The sequence below is a fragment of the Elaeis guineensis genome, chromosome 4, assembly GCF_000442705.2.
Source record: "Elaeis guineensis isolate ETL-2024a chromosome 4, EG11, whole genome shotgun sequence".
NCBI lineage: Eukaryota > Viridiplantae > Streptophyta > Magnoliopsida > Arecales > Arecaceae > Elaeis > Elaeis guineensis.
In genome coordinates, this window is record NC_025996.2 from 16,917,534 (window position 1) to 16,936,102 (window position 18,569).

An 18,569-nucleotide genomic window follows, 5' to 3' on the forward strand; every position below is an offset into this window, starting at 1 on the left:
ACTACAACTATTGTAATTGATCTAGAGAATCCTTGACCTAATCTAAGATAATAATTGATTAGATTTAGTCAATTCTCTAATTAAGTCCATCTTTAATCTAACCTTAGGTCTAACCCAATTAATGGACCTAATTTCACTAACCCATTAACCCAATGTGTTATGGTTTGTGTCTTAGGTTCTTCAATTCACAATCCTAGAACCTAATCAAACAACTTCTTAATTCTCAATTAAGTTTTGGGCTGAGGGTTGGGGTTCGACTTTTCGAAAATAATTTTTATATTTGTAAAATATTTTTACAACATGGTTCTACCAACCAAGTTGCATATTTGATTCATAATCAAAATGCAAGTGAAATAAGCATGAAACTACTTTAGACCTAATCTAAACAGGTTCATGTAATTGAAATAATTTTAATTTAAACTGCAAAATTTTCAGACAAATATATGATGGTCAAGCTGGCTCTTCATTGAAGAAAAGCTGGCTCGACGATGTTTCGCCCGAGCATCAGTTCTGTCTGCCTGAGAGAGCCGCTCGAATCAGCACTGAGCTGGCCCGGCTGGTTTCAGCAGAACTGTCAATGGTTCTTTGCCAAGAAATATTAACAAAAAGATTTTATTTTAGATTTAAATATTTTTAAATCTAATAAATTATAAATTTAATCTAGATCATATCTAACAAATTTATGATTAAAGATAGATCTACACGAACTAGGACAACCTTTGCACTGTAAGGGGTAAACCTTACAGCAGGACAACCTACAGTTCGTGATTGATCTAAAAATTTTAATTTCAGATTTAACAATCAGATTATAAATTAGATCTAATCTAAGAAATAATCTAAGTATGTATAAATAATCATGTAATAAACAACCTAGGCTCTGATACCAATTGAGGAACCAGATCTAGGGTTTCAGGTTAGATCTTGAAATTTTTCAAGATCAGGCAGTGAAAGACTAAAATAAATCAAAATTTATATTATAAAATTAGAAAATTTTTAGATCTAAGATCTTATTATATGATTATTATATGATATTAAATCAAAAATTAAAATATAAAGAGCAAGAACTACATGTTGATCATATCAACATGTTTCTATACTACATCTAATGTATGTAAAATATAATAGATCAGATCTATTACCTTGCAAGTTAGACGTTCTAATTTTGTTGATCCGACTTGAGGATGATGTTGCAGCCGCACACATATCCGACCTCTAGAGTCGTCCACACGAGCCCACGAATCACGATCAGAAGTCCTGGTCCAGGAAATCAGCACAGTATGCTAGTACTGTGCTGATCCTTCTTCGATGGTCGATCAGATCCTCCTTCTTCTTGATTTAGACTCTTCCAAAGATGAAAGTAGGAGAAGGAGTTTTAGATGTGAGACACTCTCAGAAAACTCACAAATGGAGGAAGGAAGAGGTGAACTCAGCAACTCTAGAAGAAGACCTCTTCTTCTTCTCTTTGCTCTAACCAGACACTTAGTTTTGTGTCTATTATATCTCCATGCCCAACACCCTTTCTCTCTGATTTTCACACACCAAAAGGTCTCTCAATGCTCTATAATTCAAAAATTTCAAGAAAAATTCATCTTAAATAAAGAGATATGAAGAATCCTTGTCTAGGTCAAATACCTAGTCAAGAAAATCCAAACAGGGCAAGACAAGGGGTGCCCAACTCTTGGGGCCCTCTCCTTCTTTTTTGCCATGGACCACCAGCAAAGGGCACAATATGTGCCATAAAACCCATAAAATCTCAAAAAAATTGTGTAAAATCAGTGCCATAAGGAAAGAGTTTTGGTTTCCTAAAATTCTATCTCATAGAATTTGAAATCCAAACTAATTCCTACTTTGACTTGGTCCACAACCACATTCATGTAAGAGAAAAGAGTGGAAAGCTTTGGGCATGCGTGAAGGCTGGGAGAGAAGATTTTGTCGCACAAAATAAGAGAGAGTGGGCGTGGGGGCTAAGGTGGCGCAAGTGGAATCCTAGTCTTACTAGGGTTCAATCTATGACTTGTTCAAATTTGGTTTCTCAAATCAAGTCAAAACAAAACCAAATCAACCTAATTAAAATAGATCTTAATCCAATTAAAATTAATTTAATCAGATTAAATTAGATTTAAATCTGATTTAATTTTTTAATCAAATTAGAAATTAGGTTGACCCAAGTCCTAATTGAACTAGGACTAGTTTTTTCTTTACTTGCTTATCCAATAAATCAATTGGACTTGATCCAATCAAGCCAAACTAAATCTAATTAAATTATATTCAATTAGACTTAATCTCATCCATTGCTTAATCAAATTAAGTCAATTAGCAATCGAATTGCTAATCGATCCTCCTGCAACACTTGCACTAGGTTAAATGTCAATCATATTGATCGTTTAATCCTAGAACGATTCTTAATCGTTGATCAACCATCGATTGAATCGTGAACTCTAATGTGTTGACCTCATAGTTCGAACCTAAGCCGGTAGTATAGAAATAAATTTTTATACCAATCAAAGTGACCATCTAGCAATGATACCGACGGTCGGATAGGTCGAATGTGTAGAACAACATCCTTAGAATCCATATGGATATAGTTTCTATATAATTCATCCCCTTGACCAAAATGCTCATAGGACATCTCAGATTTTAACTGTCAACTCTGATCAGGTTGTCCACATTGTATTTCAAAATTTAAATCCATCTGATGGATTACCTGGCCAAGTTTTGCTAAATTAAAATACAGCGACTCATTCTTCTCCAACTCTTGGAGTAGTCAATCCCATCTCGATCACACTCTGACTTTGCAAGTACTTGACTGTGCCAGAAGCTTCCGTCACTGAATTAGAAATTCAGTTAGTCCAGTATCAAAGCACAGTGAGTTGCTTGCAAGTCACTGAGGCGATCTCAGGTCTAAGGAACTTATACCTATATCCATCAGAGACATTCTCGACAGCAGAATACTCTGAAGTTGGTCACGTTCATAATGATGTATTCTTACATCTCATCTGTATGCCATACCAGTATCTCCACACTCTTTGGTTAAGAGGACAACCAACCCATATGGCCTACAGCGATCTATGCTCGATAGAAGCTGTCGTCCTTATTAACAGCCTATCATTTGGTCGTGAACAGTTTTAAGGACTAATCGATAAATTCTCTCTTTATCGAACCTAAATAGTCCTAAAAACTTCATCACAACAATGGAGTTCATTAGAAGATGAAAACTTATGATGAAAATATTAAAAATATATTTTATTTATTAACAAATCAATTACAATACAAGGTTGCTCAACCATCAACAGGCTGACGATTGACTTTTGGGATATATTTTTCAATACTTTTCAGTAGTGAAAATCCAATATCTATGATAGGAGATCTCTTAAAAGAGATTCAATATAGTAATAACAAGCTGATTGGTTTTTAAAAAGCATATATGATTTAACTTATATAGGAGTCACAGACTCTATCCCATCCTTATGGTGTTAGTGCTCTTATATAATGGTTATGAAGAGTTTATCTCTAAATAAGATCCGAGAGGTATTTATTCTCGAGATATGACACTACACACATCTCTGGAGAGGCTAATCTATATCAGAGTATCTGACATGATTGTGCATATGAGATATGAGCTATCTTTAATAACTTTCATGAAAGATTAAGATATATGTACAAGACCACTAATACACAGACTCGCAATGGAGAATTCTATACTATGTGTGTGGTAGTAGAAATCTGGATTAAAAAAATATAGTTCAAAACTTAGTTCACTCCGATTAAAAGTAGAATATAGGGCTATGGCCTCTACCATGGCTGAATTGGTTTGGATAACATACTTGTTGCATGACATTGGTGTCTCTCTTCCTCATCCTCCTCAACTATTCTGTGATAATATCAGTGCTTTGCATATGTCCATCAATCCAATATTTCACGCTCGCACAAGCACATTGAACTTGACTATCACTTTGTCAGGGAGAAGGTTGCCACGGGTCATCTAATCACTCGTTATGTCCCAAGTTTCGACCAACTTGCTGATGTACTTACAAAACCACCAGCTGTAATCAATTCCAGTTCCTTCAATTCAAACTGAGAGTTCAAAATATTTTCCTCTCCAGCTTGAGCGGGAGTGATAAAGTAAAAATATGGAACAAAATCACAGAAGAAATATTGAAAATCACAGAAGAAATACGGAAATAGATCATCATAGCAAACATATGAAAGGTCAATACCAAATATGGAAATGGATCATTGCAGCACTCTTAAGGAAAAGGATCATAACAATATTAGTAGAAAACATGACAACTAGATCATAATTAATCAATTATGAAAATAAATCATCATAGCAGACATATAGAAGATCAATGCCAAAATATGGAAATGGATCATTGCAGTACTCTTAAGGAAAAGGATCATAACCATATCGGTAAAGAACATGGCAACTAGATCATAATCAATTAATTACACCGATTGATAGAGAATCAATCATTGATTATATTGATTTGTATATTCTTGTTTATGTAAATCTTTACCTATATATAGGTTGTCTTAATGAGAGGTATGTATTCAAAATAATTTCCACAAAAAATTCAATTTCTTCAACTTCTAATTATTTTTGTTCTAATGCTGAATATTTACAGCCAAGTCCCTGAGAATCATACCTAGTGTTGTGGTCATGGTCAAGGAGTCGAATAGCTCAGATGGTTGGCTTATGCCTCCACCTCCGCATACGTGAGGTATTGTCCGTTTTGACTCATGACCATCTTTAGGCTTCAGTGGTCTTAACTTCAGTGGCCTTGGTCATTTAGAGCCTCACGGTTGTCCTTTAAAAGGTACCTCACATGAGAGAGAAGATTTCAATCTATATAAGCATATTCTCTTTTGATTTATAACCGATGTGGACTAAAGAGCCTCTCTATACCACAACACCTAGGATCCCTATAACGTATTTTTTTGGGCCACATCTCCCGTGTATCTACTGAGATAACTTGATAGAAATAATGCATCTAAGGAATCATGTGCACTTCCACAGCTAAATGGCAACATGTGTTTAGCTTAACCATCCAAGCAGTTATGCATAGGATGTTACAAAGTTGGGGGGTAACCTTGATTGTCCCCAAGGCAATTTTCTTTTGCTTGATGTTGTCCCTTAACGGGCATTTCCGATACAAAATTGGAACCTTTTGTTATTGGTGCATGCATGCCTTAAAAATCCAGGTTATATACCAATTAAATTCTGGGACACCATTTCACTGATATGCTTACATCAATGGATAGCGTCATATGCTGAAAGATGACGTCAGAAAAGGTGCACAGAATATGTTGTGGAAAATGAAAATCTTTGGTTTTGGTTGCATAGCGCTAGGTTTAGTCCCCAGTTTCTCCTAAACCTCAAGACATCTATGGTAGCATGTTTCTCTGCATTATTATGAAGGCTAACCTGTGCATTAATGTTTCCGTCCCTCTCATTGTTGGATTTAAGTTCTATGCTAGCTTTCCAGCATATTGTGGTGGATACCATGTTTGAGAGATTTGACCACTAAAATGTCCACAATTTTCACTGTATTCTCGTCTTTTAAAGTTGATTGTTAAAGCATCTACATAATTCCCAGAAAATTTGAGCTTCCTCATGTCAAAACTTTCAAAGCATATCATGTGCTATCGATACTTTTATACTTTACTTTTTTGCCAACATTATCATATTACCGCTGCAAATAGGTTTAGAAATTATGGAGGGAAGGTCATTTTTTTTATCAATCTGCCTTATAAAAGATTTTAATAAGACTATGATCTTATAGTCATCAAGAAGATGGGACTTAGTCTATAAATGAGGTTCAATGTAGTAATAATAATTGATTGATTTATCAGGAAGCATATGTGATTTAACTTATATAGAAGTCATTGACTCTATTCCATCCTTATGGTGATTAGTGCTCTTATGTAATGGTTATAAAGAGTTTATCTCTAAATAAGATCTGAAGGTATTTTTTCTTAAGATGTAATACCACACACATCCCTGTAGAGGCTCACCTATAGGAGAGTATCTATATATGATCGTGCATATGAAATATGCACTATCTCCAGCTAGTAACTTTCATGAAAGATCAAGATATATGTGTGGGATCACTAATACACAAACTCGCGATGGAGAATTCTATACTATGTTTGTGGCAGTAGAAATCTGGATCAAAAAATGTAGTTCAATACTTGGTTCCCTCCGATTCCTCTACATGAAAACTATTCATATCAAGTGAGGTTAATTCTTATAAAAATACCTTACCCATTGCATCATATAAGCACTCTAGAATTTATATTTTTTATTTTATAATTTTTAAAAAATTTTGAATTTTGTGGGAGATTGTTGGAGGGAATCCAAAAATAGAAAACTCAAATTTTTTTAAAATTTTGCTCTAATATTTTAACCTTATCTTTTAATCTTACTATTTAAATGTTTATAGTACAATTAATCTCTTCATTACCTTGCTTTTAATTTCTGACTTTGGGCTCCTAATTATAAATGCCAATGGATCAGTACAAGCCAAATGGTTATGTATATTTAATAATATATTTTTTATTTTCTGACTATTGAACTCCTTATTAAAAGCTTGTAATTAGGAGCCCAATAGTCATAAATTAAAAGCACGTTAATAAAGAGATTAACAACACCATAAATATTTAAATGGTAAGATGATACCATAAATATTTAAATGGTAAGATTAAAAGATAAGGTTAAAATGCTTAGAGAAAAATTTAAAAAGAATTATGAGTTTCCTTTTTTTTTTTTTGATTCCCTCCATACATGGAACCAATAAATTAATTGAAAAAAATAAAATTTCATGTCTATCTCTTTAGCCATGTCGGTAAAATGAAGAAAGCTAGCTAGCAGGAAAACCTCTTCCATGCACGTCGGAGAGAGAAACTTGACCTATCCACCATGCTACCCAGTTCGATCCTATTCTCAGCTCCGCTCTATAAATACTACTCCCTCAATACTCTCTTTTGAAACCCATATCCAGCTCCTCATCGATCCCTCGTTAGCTTCTGCTAGCTTAACAAATAACAACAGTGACCATGACCATCTCACTTCCTCGATCCTTCGCTTCTTTCTCATCCTTCATTGCTTTGCTAGCGTTCCTCTCTCTTCTTAACCTTTGCAATTGTTTCAAACCCAGAAACTTGAACTTATCCTCCTCCATCGCGACTTCAGGTTGGTCCCCGGCTGAAGCCACCTGGTATGGAAGTCCTAATGGTGCTGGAAGCAATGGTACTTACCGTTTCATCCTTCCCAAATAGATGAGATATGATAGCATGCATGAATTCATTATACTATATTTTAGTATGACATGATGAGCACATGCATGTCTTCTACTTGTATATCTATAGGTGGTGCATGCGGGTATGGAGATGCAGTGGAGAAGCCTCCATTCTCATCCATGATAGCTGCTGGAAGCCCTTCCATCTTCATGTCGGGCAATGGATGCGGTGCTTGCTATCAGGTGTACAAATAAAGCCTTCAAATTAAATAAACACTCACCGATGCCACATTTATCGAAGGCCTTTTGCTGCTTCACTCGATTCCCATGCTCTTTAATCTGGTCTAACCATCGTTTTATAACATTTAAACATGATCAGGTGAAGTGCACCGAAAACGCTGCGTGCTCGGGAACCCGGTAACGGTCGTGATCACGGACGTGAGTGGTACCGGCAACGGTCGTGTTGCGGAGCCCGTCCACTTCGACATGAGTGGTACCGCGTTCGGGGCCCTGGCATTACCTGGCCGAGCTGATCAGCTTCGCAGTGCCGGGGTGCTCCATGTACTTTACACCAGGTGAATTCCCATGCAATGGAGCAGAATGATCACTATGATGATGAACGAATTAGAAAAGTGCTACAGACTTTCTAAGTTACCATAGCGTGTTTTGAATACTAACTTTGAAGTCCGAGTATGCAAGGGTCCAAGACTTTTGAGTAACTATTTGCTAAGTGCAACGCAATGCAAATTCAGAAAATGAGTCTACCTGTGACTCAATTGATTTGAATCAAAAGTTAAGGCTATTGAGTCAAAAGTCAAGATAACTGAACAGTATTGGAAAGTGAGCAAGACATGGCTGGTTGAATCAGCAAGGAAACTAAGAATTGGCGGAGTCATGTTTTTCTTTTTTTTTTTTTTTATTCAAGAATTTAACTTGATTGAGTCAAGCCAAGTTAGATAGAGTTGTTGTAGGTTAGAGTAAATCATGGTTGAGTTTGTGAGAATTGAGAGACAAGAAATTAAGTGATGCATAGCAGATTTCTATTTCTCCAAAAATAATGACCAGAGATGGATGCAATTTTTTTGTACATGTGTAAGTAAAAAAGCAAGAAGATCTAAAAGCTTTAGTGTTTATCCTCTTTGTATTAGTTTATACAATGTACATTTTTAGACTAAATGGCTTGCTATGATTGATTGTGACTTCCTTGAAATATTGGATGATCATTTTTATCATATTATTCTTCTATTTCTTTTGCATATATTTGCTACCATTAAATCCATGATTTTTATATATTTTTTTTCATTATTATCAGGAAATTTAATTCAAAAAATTAATTATAAAATATTTAGATCAATCAAATATTTCTAATGAGTCATCAAGTTGACTAGTCCAAGCAAAAAAAAAAAAAAAAAAGGAAAAAGAAAAGAAAAAAATAAAATAAGGTGAATTGAGTACTCCGAGGTTTTCCAATCTCTTTCCTTTGTTTTGCTATACTTCAGTTAAATCAAAAGAGATAACATGACACGAACCAACTAAGCTCTTGATGTGGCCTTGCAGAGTGGGCTGCAACTATCCCGGTGTTGATATCGCCTTCCAGGTGGGCGCAGGCTCGAACCCGAACTACCTTGCTGTTCATATCTTGTACGAAGATGGGGATGGAGATCTCGCAGCAGTCGATCTCAAGCAGGGATCGCCGGCATCTGACTCATGGCTTCCCATGCAACATTCATGGGGTGCAGTTTGGAGGTGGACTCAGGCTCGACGCTGCAAGCACCCTTCTCCTTCCGGTTGACAACCGACGAGTCCCACAAGACGCTTGTAGCTAATAATGTGATTCCGGTGGGATGGCAGCCGGGTGTGACCTATAGGTCTGTGGTTAACTTCAATCCCTAGCTAGCTAGCACTCTTCATTTGGGGACTATAAGGATATATATGTTATTAGTATTTTACAATGTAATGCACATGAAGCATCGGCTGTGTTAGGGTCTATCTGCATGTGGGTATGTGAGACCCTTGGTAGCATATATGGTGTTGATTCTAGCTTAAGAAATAAAACTGGGTGTGGAGTAAAGAGGAGGCGGGTATGTTCTCCTCTCCGCAATCCAATTTGTCAAAACGTAATTCAAATGTTATGTGCTGTTAACTTCTTGACGAAGAATCTAAAATTAGAAGGTTGTCTGTTGAAGAATCTAAAATTAGAAGGTTGTCTGTTAAAGAATATAGTGAAAAACAGATCTTTGCCTCCCTTTAAATTTAAAAAAAAAGAAGCTGTGTTTAGACTGGTCCGGTTGCTAATCACAACCAGCTGAGAGATGCGCCATCCGTCTCATCGACATGGGCATTGCGATTTAGTTGGCAAACTAAACATACTAAATTTGAGCCAAACCCATAATTGGGTTGGTAATGGGTCCGCTGAGGTCACACAAATTAATCTAAGATTAGTCTAAATTAAGTGGGTTGAATTTATATTAAGACCTGATTTATTTAATACGTTTATCCTCAATTGTGAAGATGGGGACGTCAAGATGCTTTGGTTGTCCGAAGGAAGAAAATGAAGAAAATACCGATAACCGAAGTGGAGGGAAGACGAAGCAGTATTTTGAGAGGAAAACAAATGCGGTTCAATTTCTCTTTCCCTCTCTCTCTTCAGCATCTATATTTTTTGCTATGCAATGGAGGTAAAAGCATCTTTTCATCATTTTGAAAAAATTGGATTTAATGATGCTGACGCCGCCAAATATAGAAAAGTCGAGAACATCACATCGAGCCACGAGGGTGCTACGTAGATCAATTGGGCGAGGCGATGCACTCTTAAAATATCATAATTTTGATCTATCATATTATAATATTATCAAAAATATCATTGGAAGGTGCTTAACCTATAGGATGTCATAATTTTAACATCAAAAATAATAATTTTGACCTAACATGTCATAAAATTATCAAAAAGTATACTTCGAATGTCCTTTACATTCAGGATATCATAATATTAATCTATAATATCATAATTCTGATATAGAATATAATAATATTATCAAAACTATCTTCGAAAAGTATTTAACCCACAAGATGTTATAATTTTTAAATAAAATATTATAATTTTGACACAAGATGTCATAAAATTGTCTAAAAGCATATTTAGAATATTTTTTATCTATAGGATATCATAATATTAATGTAGAATATTATAATATTAACCTAAGATATCATAAAAATATCAAAAAAATTTATCTGTGATGTGTTTTATCTATAGGATGTTATAATATTAACCTAACCTATCATAAATTTGATCTAGGATGTCATAATATTATCAAAACTACATGCAAAAATCTTTTTAACTACAGGATGTCATAAGTTTAACATTGAATGTCATAATTTTGAATCAAAAAGTTATAACAATTTCAAAAGTATCTTCGAGAGTCGTTTTACCTGCAGGATATAATAATTTTAACATATAATATCATAATTTTGATATAAAATATCATTAAAATATCAAAAAATATCTATTTTGAGTTGTTTTGTATACAGGATGTCATAATATTAATCTAAATATCATAATTCTGATCTACGATGTTAAAACATTGTCAAATTTATTTTTAAAAAGTATTTTACCTATAGGATGTCATAATATTAATATCCAAATATAATAATTTTGACACAACATGTCAAAAAAAGATCAAAAAATATATTTTGAAAATATTTTATCTATAAGATATCATAATATTAATCTATAATGTTATAAATCTGATATCAAATATAATAATATTATTAAAACTAGCTTTGGAAGGCGTTTAACCGATAGGACGTCAAAATTTTAATATGTAATGTCATAATTTGAACATAGGATGTCATAAAAATATCGAAAAGATATATCTGATTGATGTTTTGCCTATAGGATATCATAATATTAACCTAGCATATCATAATTTTGACATCGAATATCATAATATTGTCAAAATCATATTCAGAAGGTGTTTTAACTATATGATGTTATAATCTTAACATCGAATATCATAATTTTATCCCAAGATGTCATAAAAATATCAAAAAAAATATTTTGATTTTATTTTACCTACAAGATGTCATAATATTAATCTAAAATATCATAATTTGGATCTAAAATATTATAATATTATCAAAAATAATATTAAAAAATATTTTAGATACAAGATGTCATGCTTTTAGCATCGAATGTCATAATTTTGATACAGATGTCATAAAAATATCAAGAGTATACTTAAAAGGTATTTTATCTATAGGATATTATTAATATTAGCCTAACATATCATAATTTTTATGTAGGATATCATAATATTGATAAAACTAATTTCGAAAGATATTTTATCTATAGGATATCATAATATTAACTTAGAATGATATAGTTTTGATTCTAAATATCATAAAAATATTAAAAAAATATATCTTACTAGTGTTTTACTTACAAGATGTCATAATATTAGCCTAACATATTTAGTTTTGATTTTGGATGTCATAATAGTGTCAAAACTACTTTCGAAAGGTGTTTGAACTACATGATATCGTAAAAGTCATGACATCCTAATTTATTATATGACTTTTTTTAAAAATTTTTATACATGCAACATTCAAAATTGGAAAAAGAACTCTATTTGAACCTACATAATGCATCAAGTTCGTTTAACTTCCAAAAGAGCTGCTATAATAAAAAAAACTATCATAAAAATTTAATAAAGGATCTATAGATGGCATTTTACTCCCTGACGGATGGGATAAGTTGTCTAGATGGATAATATTATCTAGATACTGATCAAGAATCTTGGACGCACAATTATAGTAGTAAAATTTCTCCTTCCACCTCAAACACACAATTGAAAAGTTTTTCCTTAGACGGGTAGAAGCTTAACAAAATGAGGAAGAAAAGAGAGAAGAGCAGTATTCAAAATGTCCAACCAGACTGCAAAATAGTAAAAACACCATCTTAGAGAGAAAGAATATTTTCATCATATTAAATTTAAAAAATAGATTATGATGTGCATTAAATATTTTCAATGATGGAACAGTGCATTGCGTTTATTTTCTTCGCACCTTCGGATGTATGGAAGGTCAATGCCAAAATTGGAAATGGATCATTGTAGTACTCTTAAAGAAAAGGATCATCATAATATCAGTAGAGAATATGGCAACCAGATCATAATCAATCAATTACACCGATTGATAGAGAATCAATCATTGATTATATTGATTTGTATATATCTTGTTTATGTAAATCTCTGTACCTATATATAGGTTATGTCTTCATAAGAGATATGTATTCAAAATTTTCATAGAAAACTCAATTTCTTTATGGTATCAGAGTAGAGACTCCTCTGCATCTAAAGATTGAGATCAACATTCCTTTATTATCCTTTTTCTGTTTGTTCTCCTTGCAATGGTAAAGAACAAAGCAATGACAATACAAAGCTTCCATTAAGTGGCAAGCTTAATCTCAATTAAACTCTCTCCTTCAAATTTTCTATTGTGAAAATCATAAATCTATCATTTGATTCATAGTACACAACTCCATTGTATCGAAGGCGATGCACCCACAATAACCATCTAGAAAGAAAATGAAGGAACAATGGAGGAAGATCCAAACTATGCAATTTGGATGAACAATGATGGGCTTCTCATTAGTTTGCTTTTAGGAACCATGATAGAAGAGGTTCTTAGCCTAGTTGTTGGCTGCAATACAGCATGCCAAATCTGAAATTGTCTTGAAGAGAGATTTCTTGCCTCTACCAAGAAAAAGGGGACCCAGTTAAAAAATCAGATGGCAAAGAAGCAAGGAACCCAACCCTTGGATAAGTTTATCAGAAAATTCAAAAATGCAAATGATGGTCTTACTGCAATACAAAGGTCTGCAGATGATGTGGATAAAGTTTTTCAATTATCTCAAGTTCTAGCATCTCGCTATAAACCATATGACTTGGTAGTTTTGTCAAAACCATCATATCCTTCCTTCAGTCAATAAGTTACTGGTTTGCAAGAATTTGAGTAGCAAGAAAATGATGAAGAGAAAATAAAGTTATCAAATTATGCTCATGCTTTTACAGCACAAAGAAGAAGAGGTGGTCGAGGTAGAAGCTATAGAGGATGTCCTTTTGATTCAAGAGGTAAAGGTTTTATTCAAGTAGGAAGTTTTAATCGACAAACTGATAGTAACAATAGGAATGTGATTACTAATACAAATCCAAGGTTGCAGCAAAAAAATTTGTCAAGAAAAAATCAGCAATTTGCACAATATAATTGAGGTGATAATCTATGCCAAATTTGTGGAATCAATGATCATACTACTTTAAAATATTGGTACAGGTTTGATCATGCATATCAGAGTGAAGATTTGCCTCAAGCCTTTGCTGCAATAACTTTGTCTGAAGACAAAGATCCAAACTTCTATGCAGATACTGCTGCAACATCTCACATGACATCTGATCTAGGTATACTTCATTCAAATCGCCCTTATCATGGTAATATGAGAGTTTACACTGGTGATGGTACTTGTGAAGATTGGACTTCCTTGATTCTCATTAATCTTGTGTATAAATACAAGTTACATCAACTATACATGAGATAATAAAGGTAATAAAAAGTAGTTACAACAAGAAGTAGTTCAATAAGATGTATACAAATCACTTAGGAGGTTGGTGGCCTTATCTATTCAAACGTTAACAGGTAGCCTTATCTATTCATATGTTAAGACTCCCCCTCAAGTTAGAGTGTGAAAGTTGAGCACTTCGAACTTGCTCAAAAGTCGACAAAATTGATCCCTAGCAATAGCTTTAGTGAATACGTCGGCTAGTTGGTTATGTGTAGAAACATGATTTGTTGCAATCATGCCCCGTTGAATTTTCTTACAAACGAAATGACAATCAATCTCAATATGTTTCGTTCATTCATAAAAAATTGGATTGATAGAAATATGTAAAGCTGTCCGATTATCACAAAATAGTTATACTAGAGCGAGATGAAAACATCCAAGGTCCTGAAATAACGACTATAGCCAGATGATTTCAGAAGCAACTGAGGCCATAGCTCTATACTCGGCTTCAACAGAAGAGTGAGAGATAGTATGGTGTTTCTTAATTTTTCAAGATAAAAGAGAATGGCCCAAGAATATACAATAACTCATCACTGAACGCCGTGTGTTCGGACAACTAGCCCAGTCTGAATCACAATAACCCTTGAGCTCAATAAGACTAGAAGAAGAAAGCAATATACTTTGTCCTGGTTTGCCTTTAAGATAGTGAAGAACCTGAAAGGCGGCATCCATATATGGCTTCTTGGGCTTATGCATGAATTGACTCAGGATATGAATAGGATACACAATGTCAGGCCATGTAAGATTAAGATAAATCAGCCTTCCTATCATGCGATAATAGATGGATGGATCATCTAGCAATGTGCCATCATCCAAAGCTAGCTTAAACTTTTGGTCCCTAGGAGTATCAACCGGTCGGGCACCAAGTAATCCTGAATCATCAAGAATTTCAAGTATATACTTGCATTGAGAAAGGAAAATATCTTCCTTAGACTAGGCAACCTCTATACCAAGAAAATATTTCAAATCTCCAAGGTCCTTGATATAGAAGTTTTGATGAAGAAGATCCTTGACCTGATTAATAGAAGTGATATCATTCCCTGCAAGTATTATATCATCAACATATACTAATATAGCCATAGAGATGTCACCGTGATGCATGGTGAATAAAGAATAATCAACCTTGGATTGAGTGAAGCCAGCATTGATGATATAAGTAGAGAGCTTTGCAAACCAGTTTTTTGAAGTCTGTTTGAGTCCATAGAGTGACTTATTCAGTCGACATACTTGGTTCTCTCCCTGTCGACGAAAACCTAGAGGGAGGGGCATATAGATCTCTTCATCGAAATCGTCATGCAAGAAGGCATTGTGGACATTAAGTTGTTAGAGATGCTAACCACAGATAGTAGCTAAGGCAAGAAGACATTGCATAGAAAAAAATTTAGCAACAGAAGCAAAGATCTCATGATAATCCAAACCTTCCTATTGTATGTATCATAACCCACAGTGGAAGCATGGTGGGCCCATAACCCATAGGTCTCAGGATCGTAACCTAGCTCTAATACCATGTGAAGATTGGGCTTCCTTGATTCTCATTAATCTTGTGTATATATACAAGTAACATCAACTGTACATGAGATAATAAAGGTAATAAAAAGTAGTTCAACAAGATATATACAAATCACTTGGGAGGTTGGTGGTCTTATCTATTCAAACGTTAATAGGTGGTCTTATCTATTCATGTGTTAACAGTACTGCTCTTCCTATTACGCATACTGGATCAATATCTATTAGATCGGTTGAGTTAAATGATGTGCTGGTGGTACCTGAATTAAAGAAAAACTTATTGTCTGTTAGTCAATATACTGAAGAAACATCTTGTTTTTTAAATTCTCACCATCTGATTTTCTAATAAAGGATCCAGTAACTCAAAGGGTTCTAGCTAAAGAAACAAAGAAGGGGAAGCTTTATGCCTTGAGTAATGGAGTGGAGCAAGCATTTGTAATGCTTATGGTTGGAAAGACAGAAGACAGTGTGGCATCAATGTTTAGGACACCCTCACTCTTGTGTTTTAGAAAACTTAGCTTCAAAAGGAGTTATTTGAGTTTCCTCTTGGACTCGACCTCTTCAATTATGTGCTAGTTGTCAAATGGGAAAAAGTCATAAATTTTTTTTTGACAAGAATAATAAAAGATCTATCTCTCTTTTTCAAAAAAATACATTGTGACTTATGGGGTCCCTGTCCAATTCAATCTGTCCAAAATTTTGAGTACTATGCTATTTTTGTTGATGATTTCAGTAGATTCACTTGGTTTTATCCACTCAAAAGAAAGTCTGACTTCTTTAGCTGCTTCCAAAAATTTCAAAGAATGATTAAAAATCATTTTGAGAAAACCATCAAAGTTTTCCAATGTGATAGAGGAGGAGAGTTCTCTAAAAATGAGTTTCTTGAACATTTAGCTAAATGTGGGATCAAACAACAAATTTCATGCCCAGGCACCCCGAAACAAAATAGCATTACAGAAAGAAAGCATCACCATATTGTGGAGACTGGACTCACTGTGCTCATTCATGCCAATACATCATTAAGATTCTGGATTAAAAAGCTTCTGTACAATAGTTTTTCTAATCAACAGACTACCTACACCAGTTCTTGAATTTGATTCACCTTTCAAGCAATAGTTTGGAAAGAATCCAGATTATTCTTTTCTAAAAATATTTGGCTGTAAGTATTTTCCATATTTATGGAACTATACATCCAACAAACTTTAGCCTAAATCTTTACCCTGTGTATTTATTGGCTATAGCTCCCTTCAGAAGGGGTATCATTGTCTCCACCCTTCTACACAAAGGATGTATATATCTCGACATGTGGTATTTAATGAAAACTTTCTTCCCTACACTAAGCTTACTGACTTGTCTAAAAGTGCTAACATGCAAGGGGAGCTTTACATGTAACCCCATTCAGATGAATAGATTTGATTGCCATTGCAATTACAATCAGTCTCTCCATCTGGCACTTCAATTGCAAGTTCTTGTGCATCGCATACCACACTACAAAAAATCAGACTAGTAGTGATGGCTAATTGCCGTCACTAATAGTTGTTTGTCGTTGCTAATAGTATTAGTGATGGAATACCGTCGTTAAAAATCTGACAGAAATAACTTTATCGCTATTTACTATTATTAGGGATGGTAATTTCTCCATCGTTAATATATAATGATAATTAGCGATAGTATTAATGATACAAAGCTGGTACTAATAATTTTATTTTTTCTTAATTAAAGTGTTAAAAACCTATTAGCAACGGAAGTTGCCATCGCTAATAGGTTTTAAATCTCTTTTAATTAAAATTTTTAAAAAATTATCTAATACCATCGTTAATAATTTTATTTTTTTTAAAAATTATAATTAAATATTTTAAAATTTATTTTATAATTATTTTTTAAATTTTATTGAGAAGAGAGAAAGCTACCTTGTCTGCTCCAAGCCTCCCATCCGATTAAGATGGATCTAACCTTTTCCATTCAGCCACTCCGAGCCTCCCACCCGATTGAGACATCTACAAATGGCAAAAGTAAAAAAATTTAAAATATAAGAAAATCAATAAAAATAAAGACAAGGAGAAAAAATTAAAAGGCAAGATATTTTTCTACATAAATTTAAATTTTTTTTTCATGAACCAAAAGCTATAAAAATAATAACATATTTTTAAAATATAATAAAAAAATAATTATAAAAAAATGATAATGAGATTTACAGTCTTACCTGCTAAGTGCAGTCGATAATTTCGTTATATTGTATCAAACTTTAAATTCATATATTAAACCTCAACTTCATTATACTATATTGAACTTCTCTCTCAGAATCTAGAAGCTATTAGATTCGCATCAACATCATTCCATTAAGCTAATGAGCGAATATAAAGCATAATGAATGATCAAACAAACTAACAAAAAAAAATGATATGCAATTCACCTTTTCTGACTCAATTCTCTGAGTTTCTTCTTGAGCAAACTGATGAAATAGTAAAAAAAATAATAATTAAAAAAAATAATCAGTAAAAAATAATACTTCTAACTATACCTTACTTTGAGCGAGAGAGTTTGTAGCCAGAGCAGTATCAGGTGATTTTTTTTTGTTTCTCATCAAGTATCATGTAGTTTTTAGTATTATATGAGAAATATAATTCGATTTCTCATTAGCTATGTAGGAAAGTTGCTGTTTTATTAACAACAGCTTTTTGCTCCTTATTTTATAATATCATTTGGGGGAAGGGATGGTCTGAGGGTCCGGACATAATTGCTGGCACGATGCAGTAGCCTTTCTGTCTTGAAAAAAATTTTCGAAGCAGGTTACCACTATGGTGCAGCAGCCTTCCAGTGCTATTGAACTTGGACAGAGGTTGCTACTAGAATAGATTTTAGGGACAGGTTAACAGGTTGGAGGGACAGATTAATGGATTTCAGATTATTGAGTCTACAGGTTATGGTAGGCCTGGGGTTTGGTTAGTGGCAGGGTTGGGGTTAAGTTGGGTTAGGGTTAATACTTGGTTCGATTACGGTTAGTATCAGAATTGAGTTACGGGTCTAACTAAGATGAGGGGTGGGGTTGAGTTAGGATTGATTTAGGGTTAGGATTAGAATCAAGTTAGAGTTTGGCTTGGGACAAGGGTTAGAGAGGAATTAGGGTTAGGATTCGGTGAGGTTTAGGGTTCACAGGAGGGTTAGCAATATGGTTTGATTGAGGGTTAGAGAGGAATTAGGGTTTGGGT

General features: G+C 33.9%; 1 protein-coding gene and 1 pseudogene across 2 annotated transcripts in view; both read left to right on the plus strand.

Moving 5' to 3' along the window:
- LOC105043642 (uncharacterized) overlaps positions 1–18,569 on the plus strand; it is a 197,448-nt gene that overhangs the window by 65,907 nt on the left and 112,972 nt on the right. The gene's annotated exons all lie outside the window — the stretch shown is intronic.
- Positions 7,174–9,131, plus strand: LOC105043869 (expansin-B15-like; annotated as a pseudogene).